The 14,164-nt window shown below is 46.2% G+C and overlaps 4 non-coding genes across 4 annotated transcripts; all 4 read right to left on the minus strand.

Moving 5' to 3' along the window:
* Nucleotides 1–7,410: 7,410 nt before the first annotated feature.
* Trnak-cuu (transfer RNA lysine (anticodon CUU)) lies at nucleotides 7,411–7,482 on the minus strand. The gene has a single exon. It is a non-coding gene; the product is annotated as a tRNA-Lys (tRNA).
* A 1,435-nt stretch (nucleotides 7,483–8,917) lies between these two features.
* On the minus strand, nucleotides 8,918–8,989 carry Trnak-cuu (transfer RNA lysine (anticodon CUU)). Its single transcript has one exon. It is a non-coding gene; the product is annotated as a tRNA-Lys (tRNA).
* A 2,970-nt stretch (nucleotides 8,990–11,959) lies between these two features.
* Trnak-cuu (transfer RNA lysine (anticodon CUU)) lies at nucleotides 11,960–12,031 on the minus strand. Its single transcript has one exon. It is a non-coding gene; the product is annotated as a tRNA-Lys (tRNA).
* Nucleotides 12,032–13,484: 1,453 nt separating this feature from the next.
* Nucleotides 13,485–13,556, minus strand: Trnak-cuu (transfer RNA lysine (anticodon CUU)). The gene has a single exon. It is a non-coding gene; the product is annotated as a tRNA-Lys (tRNA).
* Nucleotides 13,557–14,164: the final 608 nt, after the last annotated feature.

Consider the following 14,164-nt stretch of genomic DNA (forward strand, 5'->3'; position numbering starts at 1 on the left):
CTAATGTTTTCCTAACGTCACACTCGTCACGTACTTCACTTTTATGTCATAATCATTTCTGAGAGGTAAAGAAATTGCATGACAGCATGCAGAGCTAGTGGCGTACAAATTAACACACATACTATATGTGACTCAAAAGCCGAACGAGTTACTTTCTCGTCGTTGTTTTAGATGTGCAAGTGCCAGTCAAAACTCGCGGTGTCGGCACTCTGCCGACCATTTCGCTAGTTAACACCGGTCTTGTTGTGTGTGTTTCAAGCTCAAGAGCATTTCCAAGCAAAAAATGGTCAACAGCAACATTCAGACGGTTTCGTACTGCTCAATTGCTACATTAAAACGGTATGTTTCTTTTTCAGAACTGGAAAAAAACGAGCGTGACAACATTCGAACCTGTAATCATCAGATCCGAAGCCCGACGCCTTATCCGTTAGGCCACATGGTCACTGACTACAAACTATGTCATGTATACGACTCATCTCGAAACGCTCACACCCCTGAGGATTTGTGTTTTCGTTCTACACAGCCGCTGCCCCTTGCTCTTTCCCACCCATTCGTTACATTCAACCTCTTACGAGACCGACCAAATGTAGACTGAGAAACAAGACCACACACTTTGTGCATTCGGAATCGAAGGCAGGGCGTCCCTCGCCGCATTTGCTACGATAGCCATTTGCTACTTCTGCAGAAGCGGCGGCGGCGACGACGACGACGACGACGACGACCGCGAGAGGCTCTGAGATATGTGAGAAATACATCTATAAAATGTAATTCAGACTGCCTCGTCCCACTTTATGCTGTACCGCTTTGGCAAATGCTTTATCTGTGCCATTCGCCTTAATCACATCTGAGAGTAATTCTTAAAAAAACGCCTGTCGCTAATTGTTCGTCATCACAGATACTGTTTGCTATACGGCCACGACGCGCAACTGATTTCCAAAATTCATCTTTCTTCTGTGAGGATGGAACTTCCGATGCCTGGTTTATTAGAGCAGTGCTCTACCACTGAGCTAAAGAGGCGCGGCCTAGCGGGACTCTTGGATACTTCGTCCTTACGGTCGCCTGCATCATCAGACTTCAGCTGACAACACTTCATATTACCGGCTAATATTTGCAGCTATGGCGACCCATTACTGCTTGGCTACACATCTGACACGTAACCGATGTGCTCTCCAAACGACAACACTTGCATTTCAGAACATGTCTTCCACACATGTCTACAAAATCACCTTCACATTCAAATACAGTTTCCTTGTGACTGACAGAGACGTAGGCAAAGTTTAAAGTTGCTATTTCCATTACATCTCGTTAATCAGAAAAATGGAAATTTACATCTGCAGCGGAACAAAATTCCGTTCCGCCGAGCGTGTGGCTCGAACCCACGACCCTAGGATTAAGAGTCTGACGCTCTACCGACTGAGCTATCCGGCTACCTCGTTGAATACCTGCCGGATAGCACGTCACACAGTACTCGTTTGGTTGGGTGGTCCCATACAGAATCTCTCCATGCTGCCTAATGTTTTCCTAACGTCACACTCGTCACGTACTTCACTTTTATGTCATAATCATTTCTGAGAGGTAAAGAAATTGCATGACAGCATGCAGAGCTAGTGGCGTACAAATTAACACACATACTTTATGTGACTCAAAAGCCGAACGAGTTACTTTCTCGTCGTTGTTTTAGATGTGCAAGTGCCAGTCAAAACTCGCGGTGTCGGCACTCTGCCGACCATTTCGCTAGTTAACACCGGTCTTGTTGTGTGTGTTTCAAGCTCAAGAGCATTTCCAAGCAAAAAATGGTCAACAGCAACATTCAGACGGTTTCGTACTGCTCAATTGCTACATTAAAACGGTATGTTTCTTTTTCAGAACTGGAAAAAAACGAGCGTGACAACATTCGAACCTGTAATCATCAGATCCGAAGCCCGACGCCTTATCCGTTAGGCCACATGGTCACTGACTACAAACTATGTCATGTATACGACTCATCTCGAAACGCTCACACCCCTGAGGATTTGTGTTTTCGTTCTACACAGCCGCTGCCCCTTGCTCTTTCCCACCCATTCGTTACATTCAACCTCTTACGAGACCGACCAAATGTAGACTGAGAAACAAGACCACACACTTTGTGCATTCGGAATCGAAGGCAGGGCGTCCCTCGCCGCATTTGCTACGATAGCCATTTGCTACTTCTGCAGAAGCGGCGGCGGCGACGACGACGACGACGACGACGACCGCGAGAGGCTCTGAGATATGTGAGAAATACATCTATAAAATGTAATTCAGACTGCCTCGTCCCACTTTATGCTGTACCGCTTTGGCAAATGCTTTATCTGTGCCATTCGCCTTAATCACATCTGAGAGTAATTCTTAAAAAAACGCCTGTCGCTAATTGTTCGTCATCACAGATACTGTTTGCTATACGGCCACGACGCGCAACTGATTTCCAAAATTCATCTTTCTTCTGTGAGGATGGAACTTCCGATGCCTGGTTTATTAGAGCAGTGCTCTACCACTGAGCTAAAGAGGCGCGGCCTAGCGGGACTCTTGGATACTTCGTCCTTACGGTCGCCTGGATCATCAGACTTCAGCTGACAACACTTCATATTACCGGCTAATATTTGCAGCTATGGCGACCCATTACTGCTTGGCTACACATCTGACACGTAACCGATGTGCTCTCCAAACGACAACACTTGCATTTCAGAACATGTCTTCCACACATGTCTACAAAATCATCTTCACATTCAAATACAGTTTCCTTGTGACTGACAGAGACGTAGGCAAAGTTTAAAGTTGCTATTTCCATTACATCTCGTTAATCAGAAAAATGGTAATTTACATCTGCAGCGGAACAAAATTCCGTTCCGCCGAGCGTGTGGCTCGAACCCACGACCCTAGGATTAAGAGTCTGACGCTCTACCGACTGAGCTATCCGGCTACCTCGTTGAATACCTGCCGGATAGCACGTCACACAGTACTCGTTTGGTTGGGTGGTCCCATACAGAATCTCTCCATGCTGCCTAATGTTTTCCTAACGTCACACTCGTCACGTACTTCACTTTTATGTCATAATCATTTCTGAGAGGTAAAGAAATTGCATGACAGCATGCAGAGCTAGTGGCGTACAAATTAACACACATACTATATGTGACTCAAAAGCCGAACGAGTTACTTTCTCGTCGTTGTTTTAGATGTGCAAGTGCCAGTCAAAACTCGCGGTGTCGGCACTCTGCCGACCATTTCGCTAGTTAACACCGGTCTTGTTGTGTGTGTTTCAAGCTCAAGAGCATTTCCAAGCAAAAAATGGTCAACAGCAACATTCAGACGGTTTCGTACTGCTCAATTGCTACATTAAAACGGTATGTTTCTTTTTCAGAACTGGAAAAAAACGAGCGTGACAACATTCGAACCTGTAATCATCAGATCCGAAGCCCGACGCCTTATCCGTTAGGCCACATGGTCACTGACTACAAACTATGTCATGTATACGACTCATCTCGAAACGCTCACACCCCTGAGGATTTGTGTTTTCGTTCTACACAGCCGCTGCCCCTTGCTCTTTCCCACCCATTCGTTACATTCAACCTCTTACGAGACCGACCAAATGTAGACTGAGAAACAAGACCACACACTTTGTGCATTCGGAATCCAAGGCAGGGCGTCCCTCGCCGCATTTGCTACGATAGCCATTTGCTACTTCTGCAGAAGCGGCGGCGGCGACGACGACGACGACGACGACGACCGCGAGAGGCTCTGAGATATGTGAGAAATACATCTATAAAATGTAATTCAGACTGCCTCGTCCCACTTTATGCTGTACCGCTTTGGCAAATGCTTTATCTGTGCCATTCGCCTTAATCACATCTGAGAGTAATTCTTAAAAAAACGCCTGTCGCTAATTGTTCGTCATCACAGATACTGTTTGCTATACGGCCACGACGCGCAACTGATTTCCAAAATTCATCTTTCTTCTGTGAGGATGGAACTTCCGATGCCTGGTTTATTAGAGCAGTGCTCTACCACTGAGCTAAAGAGGCGCGGCCTAGCGGGACTCTTGGATACTTCGTCCTTACGGTCGCCTGCATCATCAGACTTCAGCTGACAACACTTCATATTACCGGCTAATATTTGCAGCTATGGCGACCCATTACTGCTTGGCTACACATCTGACACGTAACCGATGTGCTCTCCAAACGACAACACTTGCATTTCAGAACATGTCTTCCACACATGTCTACAAAATCACCTTCACATTCAAATACAGTTTCCTTGTGACTGACAGAGACGTAGGCAAAGTTTAAAGTTGCTATTTCCATTACATCTCGTTAATCAGAAAAATGGTAATTTACATCTGCAGCGGAACAAAATTCCGTTCCGCCGAGCGTGTGGCTCGAACCTACGACCCTAGGATTAAGAGTCTGACGCTCTACCGAGTGAGCTATCCGGCTACCTCGTTGAATACCTGCCGGATAGCACGTCACACAGTACTCGTTTGGTTGGGTGGTCCCATACAGAATCTCTCCATGCTGCCTAATGTTTTCCTAACGTCACACTCGTCACGTACTTCACTTTTATGTCATAATCATTTCTGAGAGGTAAAGAAATTGCATGACAGCATGCAGAGCTAGTGGCGTACAAATTAACACACATACTTTATGTGACTCAAAAGCCGAACGAGTTACTTTCTCGTCGTTGTTTTAGATGTGCAAGTGCCAGTCAAAACTCGCGGTGTCGGCACTCTGCCGACCATTTCGCTAGTTAACACCGGTCTTGTTGTGTGTGTTTCAAGCTCAAGAGCATTTCCAAGCAAAAAATGGTCAACAGCAACATTCAGACGGTTTCGTACTGCTCAATTGCTACATTAAAACGGTATGTTTCTTTTTCAGAACTGGAAAAAAACGAGCGTGACAACATTCGAACCTGTAATCATCAGATCCGAAGCCCGACGCCTTATCCGTTAGGCCACATGGTCACTGACTACAAACTATGTCATGTATACGACTCATCTCGAAACGCTCACACCCCTGAGGATTTGTGTTTTCGTTCTACACAGCCGCTGCCCCTTGCTCTTTCCCACCCATTCGTTACATTCAACCTCTTACGAGACCGACCAAATGTAGACTGAGAAACAAGACCACACACTTTGTGCATTCGGAATCGAAGGCAGGGCGTCCCTCGCCGCATTTGCTACGATAGCCATTTGCTACTTCTGCAGAAGCGGCGGCGGCGACGACGACAACGACGACGACGACGACGACGACCGCGAGAGGCTCTGAGATATGTGAGAAATACATCTATAAAATGTAATTCAGACTGCCTCTTCCCACCTTATGCTGTACCGCTTTGGCAAATGCTTTATCTGGGCCATTCGCCTTAATCACATCTGAGAGTAATTCTTAAAAAAACGCCTGTCGCTAATTGTTCGTCATCACAGATACTGTTTGCTATACGGCCACGACGCGCAACTGATTTCCAAAATTCATCTTTCTCCTGTGAGGATGGAACCTCCGATGCCTGGTTTATTAGAGCAGTGCTCTACCACTGAGCTAAAGAGGCGCGGCCTAGTGGTACTTTTGGGTACTTCGTCCTTACGGTCGTCTGCATCATCAGACTTCAGCTGACAACACTTCATATTACCGGCTAATATTTGCAGCTATGGCGACCCATTACTGCTTGGCTACACATCTGACACGTAACCGATGTGCTCTCCAAACGACAACACTTGCATTTCAGAACATGTCTTCCACACATGTCTACAAAATCACCTTCACATTCAAATACAGTTTCCTTGTGACTGACAGAGACGTAGGCAAAGTTTAAAGTTGCTATTTCCATTACATCTCGTTAATCAGAAAAATGGTAATTTACATCTGCAGCGGAACAAAATTCCGTTCCGCCGAGCGTGTGGCTCGAACCCACGACCCTAGGATTAAGAGTCTGACGCTCTACCGACTGAGCTATCCGGCTACCTCGTTGAATACCTGCCGGATAGCACGTCACACAGTACTCGTTTGGTTGGGTGGTCCCATACAGGATCTCTCCATGCTGCCTAATGTTTTCCTAACGTCACACTCGTCACGTACTTCACTTTTATGTCATAATCATTTCTGAGAGGTAAAGAAATTGCATGACAGCATGCAGAGCTAGTGGCGTACAAATTAACACACATACTTTATGTGACTCAAAAGCCGAACGAGTTACTTTCTCGTCGTTGTTTTAGATGTGCAAGTGCCAGTCAAAACTCGCGGTGTCGGCACTCTGCCGACCATTTCGCTAGTTAACACCGGTCTTGTTGTGTGTGTTTCAAGCTCAAGAGCATTTCCAAGCAAAAAATGGTCAACAGCAACATTCAGACGGTTTCGTACTGCTCAATTGCTACATTAAAACGGTATGTTTCTTTTTCAGAACTGGAAAAAAACGAGCGTGACAACATTCGAACCTGTAATCATCAGATCCGAAGCCCGACGCCTTATCCGTTAGGCCACATGGTCACTGACTACAAACTATGTCATGTATACGACTCATCTCGAAACGCTCACACCCCTGAGGATTTGTGTTTTCGTTCTACACAGCCGCTGCCCCTTGCTCTTTCCCACCCATTCGTTACATTCAACCTCTTACGAGACCGACCAAATGTAGACTGAGAAACAAGACCACACACTTTGTGCATTCGGAATCGAAGGCAGGGCGTCCCTCGCCGCATTTGCTACGATAGCCATTTGCTACTTCTGCAGAAGCGGCAGCGGCGGCGACGACGACGACGACGACGACGACGACCGCGAGAGGCTCTGAGATATGTGAGAAATACATCTATAAAATGTAATTCAGACTGCCTCGTCCCACTTTATGCTGTACCGCTTTGGCAAATGCTTTATCTGTGCCATTCGCCTTAATCACATCTGAGAGTAATTCTTAAAAAAACGCCTGTCGCTAATTGTTCGTCATCACAGATACTGTTTGCTATACGGCCACGACGCGCAACTGATTTCCAAAATTCATCTTTCTTCTGTGAGGATGGAACTTCCGATGCCTGGTTTATTAGAGCAGTGCTCTACCACTGAGATAAAGAGGCGCGGCCTAGCGGGACTCTTGGATACTTCGTCCTTACGGTCGCCTGCATCATCAGACTTCAGCTGACAACACTTCATATTACCGGCTAATATTTGCAGCTATGGCGACCCATTACTGCTTGGCTACACATCTGACACGTAACCGATGTGCTCTCCAAACGACAACACTTGCATTTCAGAACATGTCTTCCACACATGTCTACAAAATCACCTTCACATTCAAATACAGTTTCCTTGTGACTGACAGAGACGTAGGCAAAGTTTAAAGTTGCTATTTCCATTACATCTCGTTAATCAGAAAAATGGTAATTTACATCTGCAGCGGAACAAAATTCCGTTCCGCCGAGCGTGTGGCTCGAACCCACGACCCTAGGATTAAGAGTCTGACGCTCTACCGACTGAGCTAGCCGGCTACCTCGTTGAATACCTGCCGGATAGCACGTCACACAGTACTCGTTTGGTTGGGTGGTCCCATACAGAATCTCTCCATGCTGCCTAATGTTTTCCTAACGTCACACTCGTCACGTACTTCACTTTTATGTCATAATCATTTCTGAGAGGTAAAGAAATTGCATGACAGCATGCAGAGCTAGTGGCGTACAAATTAACACACATACTTTATGTGACTCAAAAGCCGAACGAGTTACTTTCTCGTCGTTGTTATAGATGTGCAAGTGCCAGTCAAAACTCGCGGTGTCGGCACTCTGCCGACCATTTCGCTAGTTAACACCGGTCTTGTTGTGTGTGTTTCAAGCTCAAGAGCATTTCCAAGCAAAAAATGGTCAACAGCAACATTCAGACGGTTTCGTACTGCTCAATTGCTACATTAAAACGGTATGTTTCTTTTTCAGAACTGGAAAAAAACGAGCGTGACAACATTCGAACCTGTAATCATCAGATCCGAAGCCCGACGCCTTATCCGTTAGGCCACATGGTCACTGACTACAAACTATGTCATGTATACGACTCATCTCGAAACGCTCACACCCCTGAGGATTTGTGTTTTCGTTCTACACAGCCGCTGCCCCTTGCTCTTTCCCACCCATTCGTTACATTCAACCTCTTACGAGACCGACCAAATGTAGACTGAGAAACAAGACCACACACTTTGTGCATTCGGAATCGAAGGCAGGGCGTCCCTCGCCGCATTTGCTACGATAGCCATTTGCTACTTCTGCAGAAGCGGCGTCGGCGACGACGACGACGACGACGACCGCGAGAGGCTCTGAGATATGTGAGAAATACATCTATAAAATGTAATTCAGACTGCCTCGTCCCACTTTATGCTGTACCGCTTTGGCAAATGCTTTATCTGTGCCATTCGCCTTAATCACATCTGAGAGTAATTCTTAAAAAAACGCCTGTCGCTAATTGTTCGTCATCACAGATACTGTTTGCTATACGGCCACGACGCGCAACTGATTTCCAAAATTCATCTTTCTTCTGTGAGGATGGAACTTCCGATGCGTGGTTTATTAGAGCAGTGCTCTACCACTGAGCTAAAGAGGCGCGGCCTAGCGGGACTCTTGGATACTTCGTCCTTACGGTCGCCTGCATCATCAGACTTCAGCTGACAACACTTCATATTACCGGCTAATATTTGCAGCTATGGCGACCCATTACTGCTTGGCTACACATCTGACACGTAACCGATGTGCTCTCCAAACGACAACACTTGCATTTCAGAACATGTCTTCCACACATGTCTACAAAATCACCTTCACATTCAAATACAGTTTCCTTGTGACTGACAGAGACGTAGGCAAAGTTTAAAGTTGCTATTTCCATTACATCTCGTTAATCAGAAAAATGGTAATTTACATCTGCAGCGGAACAAAATTCCGTTCCGCCGAGCGTGTGGCTCGAACCCACGACCCTAGGATTAAGAGTCTGACGCTCTACCGACTGAGCTAGCCGGCTACCTCGTTGAATACCTGCCGGATAGCACGTCACACAGTACTCGTTTGGTTGGGTGGTCCCATACAGAATCTCTCCATGCTGCCTAATGTTTTCCTAACGTCACACTCGTCACGTACTTCACTTTTATGTCATAATCATTTCTGAGAGGTAAAGAAATTGCATGACAGCATGCAGAGCTAGTGGCGTCAAAATTAACACACATACTTTATGTGACTCAAAAGCCGAACGAGTTACTTTCTCGTCGTTGTTTTAGATGTGCAAGTGCCAGTCAAAACTCGCGGTGTCGGCACTCTGCCGACCATTTCGCTAGTTAACACCGGTCTTGTTGTGTGTGTTTCAAGCTCAAGAGCATTTCCAAGCAAAAAATGGTCAACAGCAACATTCAGACGGTTTCGTACTGCTCAATTGCTACATTAAAACGGTATGTTTCTTTTTCAGAACTGGAAAAAAAAGGGCCGTGACAACATTCGAACCTGTAATCATCAGATCCGAAGTCCGACGCCTTATCAATTAGACCACATGGTCACTGACGACCAGCTATGTCATGTATACGACTCATCTCGAAACGCTCACACCCCTGAGGATTTGTGTTTTCGTTCAACACAGCCGCTGCCCCTTGCTCTTTCCCACCCATTCGTTACATTCAACCTCTTACGAGACCGACCAAATATGGACTGAGAAACAAGACCACACACTTTGTGCATTCGGAATCCAAGGCAGGGCGTCCCTCGCCGCATTTGCTACGATGGCCATTTGCTACTTCTGCAGAAGCGGTGGCGGCGACGACGACGACGACGACGACGACGACGACGACGACGACGACGACAGCGAGAGGCTCTGAGATATGTGAGAAATACATCTATAAAATGTAATTCAGACTGCCTCGTCCCACTTTATGCTGTACCGCTTTGGCAAATGCTTTATCTGTGCCATTCGCCTTAATCACATCTGAGAGTAATTCTTAAAAAAACGCCTGTCGCTAATTGTTCGTCATCACAGATACTGTTTGCTATACGGCCACGACGCGCAACTGATTTCCAAAATTCATCTTTCTTCTGTGAGGATGGAACTTCCGATGCCTGGTTTATTAGAGCAGTGCTCTACCACTGAGCTAAAGAGGCGCGGCCTAGCGGGACTCTTGGATACTTCGTCCTTACGGTCGCCTGCATCATCAGACTTCAGCTGACAACACTTCATATTACCGGCTAATATTTGCAGCTATGGCGACCCATTACTGCTTGGCTACACATCTGACACGTAACCGATGTGCTCTCCAAACGACAACACTTGCATTTCAGAACATGTCTTCCACACATGTCTACAAAATCACCTTCACATTCAAATACAGTTTCCTTGTGACTGACAGAGACGTAGGCAAAGTTTAAAGTTGCTATTTCCATTACATCTCGTTAATCAGAAAAATGGTAATTTACATCTGCAGCGGAACAAAATTCCGTTCCGCCGAGCGTGTGGCTCGAACCCACGTCCCTAGGATTAAGAGTCTGACGCTCTACCGACTGAGCTATCCGGCTACCTCGTTGAATACCTGCCGGATAGCACGTCACACAGTACTCGTTTGGTTGGGTGGTCCCATACAGAATCTCTCCATGCTGCCTAATGTTTTCCTAACGTCACACTCGTCACGTACTTCACTTTTATGTCATAATCATTTCTGAGAGGTAAAGAAATTGCATGACAGCATGCAGAGCTAGTGGCGTACAAATTATCACACATACTTTATGTGACTCAAAAGCCGAACGAGTTACTTTCTCGTCGTTGTTTTAGATGTGCAAGTGCCAGTCAAAACTCGCGGTGTCGGCACTCTGCCGACCATTTCGCTAGTTAACACCGGTCTTGTTGTGTGTGTTTCAAGCTCAAGAGCATTTCCAAGCAAAAAATGGTCAACAGCAACATTCAGACGGTTTCGTACTGCTCAATTGCTACATTAAAACGGTATGTTTCTTTTTCAGAACTGGAAAAAAACGAGCGTGACAACATTCGAACCTGTAATCATCAGATCCGAAGCCCGACGCCTTATCCGTTAGGCCACATGGTCACTGACTACAAACTATGTCATGTATACGACTCATCTCGAAACGCTCACACCCCTGAGGATTTGTGTTTTCGTTCTACACAGCCGCTGCCCCTTGCTCTTTCCCACCCATTCGTTACATTCAACCTCTTACGAGACCGACCAAATGTAGACTGAGAAACAAGACCACACACTTTGTGCATTCGGAATCGAAGGCAGGGCGTCCCTCGCCGCATTTGCTACGATAGCCATTTGCTACTTCTGCAGAAGCGGCGGCGGCGACGACGACGACGACGACGACGACCGCGAGAGGCTCTGAGATATGTGAGAAATACATCTATAAAATGTAATTCAGACTGCCTCGTCCCACTTTATGCTGTACCGCTTTGGCAAATGCTTTATCTGTGCCATTCGCCTTAATCACATCTGAGAGTAATTCTTAAAAAAACGCCTGTCGCTAATTGTTCGTCATCACAGATACTGTTTGCTATACGGCCACGACGCGCAACTGATTTCCAAAATTCATCTTTCTTCTGTGAGGATGGAACTTCCGATGCCTGGTTTATTAGAGCAGTGCTCTACCACTGAGCTAAAGAGGCGCGGCCTAGCGGGACTCTTGGATACTTCGTCCTTACGGTCGCCTGCATCATCAGACTTCAGCTGACAACACTTCATATTACCGGCTAATATTTGCAGCTATGGCGACCCATTACTGCTTGGCTACACATCTGACACGTAACCGATGTGCTCTCCAAACGACAACACTTGCATTTCAGAACATGTCTTCCACACATGTCTACAAAATCACCTTCACATTCAAATACAGTTTCCTTGTGACTGACAGAGACGTAGGCAAAGTTTAAAGTTGCTATTTCCATTACATCTCGTTAATCAGAAAAATGGTAATTTACATCTGCAGCGGAACAAAATTCCGTTCCGCCGAGCGTGTGGCTCGAACCCACGACCCTAGGATTAAGAGTCTGACGCTCTACCGACTGAGCTAGCCGGCTACCTCGTTGAATACCTGCCGGATAGCACGTCACACAGTACTCGTTTGGTTGGGTGGTCCCATACAGAATCTCTCCATGCTGCCTAATGTTTTCCTAACGTCACACTCGTCACGTACTTCACTTTTATGTCATAATCATTTCTGAGAGGTAAAGAAATTGCATGACAGCATGCAGAGCTAGTGGCGTACAAATTAACACACATACTTTATGTGACTCAAAAGCCGAACGAGTTACTTTCTCGTCGTTGTTTTAGATGTGCAAGTGCCAGTCAAAACTCGCGGTGTCGGCACTCTGCCGACCATTTCGCTAGTTAACACCGGTCTTGTTGTGTGTGTTTCAAGCTCAAGAGCATTTCCAAGCAAAAAATGGTCAACAGCAACATTCAGACGGTTTCGTACTGCTCAATTGCTACATTAAAACGGTATGTTTCTTTTTCAGAACTGGAAAAAAACGAGCGTGACAACATTCGAACCTGTAATCATCAGATCCGAAGCCCGACGCCTTATCCGTTAGGCCACATGGTCACTGACTACAAACTATGTCATGTATACGACTCATCTCGAAACGCTCACACCCCTGAGGATTTGTGTTTTCGTTCTACACAGCCGCTGCCCCTTGCTCTTTCCCACCCATTCGTTACATTCAACCTCTTACGAGACCGACCAAATGTAGACTGAGAAACAAGACCACACACTTTGTGCATTCGGAATCGAAGGCAGGGCGTCCCTCGCCGCATTTGCTACGATAGCCATTTGCTACTTCTGCAGAAGCGGCGGCGGCGACGACGACAACGACGACGACGACGACGACGACGACGACCGCGAGAGGCTCTGAGATATGTGAGAAATACATCTATAAAATGTAATTCAGACTGCCTCGTCCCACTTTATGCTGTACCGCTTTGGCAAATGCTTTATCTGTGCCATTCGCCTTAATCACATCTGAGAGTAATTCTTAAAAAAACGCCTGTCGCTAATTGTTCGTCATCACAGATACTGTTTGCTATACGGCCACGACGCGCAACTGATTTCCAAAATTCATCTTTCTTCTGTGAGGATGGAACTTCCGATGCCTGGTTTATTAGAGCAGTGCTCTACCACTGAGCTAAAGAGGCGCGGCCTAGCGGGACTCTTGGATACTTCGTCCTTACGGTCGCCTGCATCATCAGACTTCAGCTGACAACACTTCATATTACCGGCTAATATTTGCAGCTATGGCGACCCATTACTGCTTGGCTACACATCTGACACGTAACCGATGTGCTCTCCAAACGACAACACTTGCATTTCAGAACATGTCTTCCACACATGTCTACAAAATCACCTTCACATTCAAATACAGTTTCCTTGTGACTGACAGAGACGTAGGCAAAGTTTAAAGTTGCTATTTCCATTACATCTCGTTAATCAGAAAAATGGTAATTTACATCTACAGCGGAACAAAATTCCGTTCCGCCGAGCGTGTGGCTCGAACCCACGACCCTAGGATTAAGAGTCTGACGCTCTACCGACTGAGCTAGCCGGCTACCTCGTTGAATACCTGCCGGATAGCACGTCACACAGTACTCGTTTGGTTGGGTGGTCCCATACAGAATCTCTCCATGCTGCCTAATGTTTTCCTAACGTCACACTCGTCACGTACTTCACTTTTATGTCATAATCATTTCTGAGAGGTAAAGAAATTGCATGACAGCATGCAGAGCTAGTGGCGTACAAATTAACACACATACTTTATGTGACTCAAAAGCCGAACGAGTTACTTTCTCGTCGTTGTTTTAGATGTGCAAGTGCCAGTCAAAACTCGCGGTGTCGGCACTCTGCCGACCATTTCGCTAGTTAACACCGGTCTTGTTGTGTGTGTTTCAAGCTCAAGAGCATTTCCAAGCAAAAAATGGTCAACAGCAACATTCAGACGGTTTCGTACTGCTCAATTGCTACATTAAAACGGTATGTTTCTTTTTCAGAACTGGAAAAAAACGAGCGTGACAACATTCGAACCTGTAATCATCAGATCCGAAGCCCGACGCCTTATCCGTTAGGCCACATGGTCACTGACTACAAACTATGTCATGTATACGACTCATCTCGAAACGCTCACACCCCTGAGGATTTGTGTTTTCGTTCTACACAGCC

This window comes from Schistocerca gregaria, unplaced genomic scaffold, assembly GCF_023897955.1.
Source record: "Schistocerca gregaria isolate iqSchGreg1 unplaced genomic scaffold, iqSchGreg1.2 ptg000077l, whole genome shotgun sequence".
Lineage (NCBI taxonomy): Eukaryota > Metazoa > Arthropoda > Insecta > Orthoptera > Acrididae > Schistocerca > Schistocerca gregaria.